The sequence below is a fragment of the Rattus rattus genome, chromosome 1 (assembly GCF_011064425.1).
Source record: "Rattus rattus isolate New Zealand chromosome 1, Rrattus_CSIRO_v1, whole genome shotgun sequence".
Classification (NCBI taxonomy): domain Eukaryota; kingdom Metazoa; phylum Chordata; class Mammalia; order Rodentia; family Muridae; genus Rattus; species Rattus rattus.
This window is the reverse complement of record NC_046154.1, coordinates 97,034,356-97,035,217: the sequence shown is the minus strand read 5'-3', so window position 1 is coordinate 97,035,217 and position 862 is coordinate 97,034,356. Positions and strand designations below refer to the sequence as shown.

General features: G+C 47.8%; 1 non-coding gene across 1 annotated transcript; it reads right to left on the bottom strand.

Annotated features, from left to right (window-relative positions):
- Positions 1-449: 449 nt before the first annotated feature.
- On the bottom strand, positions 450-588 carry LOC116890496. Its single transcript, XR_004386682.1, has one exon. It is a non-coding gene; the product is annotated as a small nucleolar RNA SNORA48 (small nucleolar RNA).
- Between the last annotated feature and the right edge of the window lie 274 nt (positions 589-862).

The window sequence follows — 862 nt, the reverse complement described above, 5'->3', positions numbered from 1 at the left end:
TCCCGGGAGACTGCCCCCACTAAGGACATCCTCATGTTCTTTAGTTGTAACATGAGTCTTAGACATCAGCACCAACCCCTTTTGCTGTGTAGGCATGGACCCAGACATGGCCCTCAATGACAGTTCTGGCTGGGACTTCGCCAAGGCCCCAGGTCATGGGTCTGTCTACTCACAACAGACACTCCTCTCCACCCTGGCGTCTCCAGTCCCATCTCTCATCTAATGTTCAAGCTGCTCCACTTCTCTCTTTCCCATCTGACCCGCACACTCGCACATTGTGGTGGCTCCTGCTGCAGGCTGACCACACGGCTGGCAGTTCCCTGGGTGACATCCTTTGTCCATACTGCTTGGCATAACAACAAGTGACTACAGTTTGCATGTACCATGGGCAGTAGAACAAGTTGGTGGAGGGCATGGTGGTCTGCAGGTCTCTGTCTTTGATTTGATTTTCGTGTGTCCTGAACATAAAATAGCTTTGGCCACCAAGCCAGGCATCAAACTAGGATGAACACCGGACACCATCTGCCCTGCCCCTGACTGATATAAGAACAACACCAACAAGGTATCTCTTTGCCCATTGCCAGGGCAGGAGCGTGGGTTCTTAAATGTTTAAGGCCTTTGTGACATCAATCCAAAAAGTAAGACAGTTTCTTAGCCAGGCAATGCCCTTGATATAGGAACAGCTGATTTTTCTCAATACTTTCTGCTTAGAGAGACAGACAGACAGACAGACATGAAAATCGTTATGTTACCTATAAGCATCTTAATATCTTAATGGTTGTTCCAATGTTATTATATTGCCCCCCCCTTTCTCCAAGGAAACAAACTAGAGAGAAAAAGCCACTCACTTGAGATCATTCAG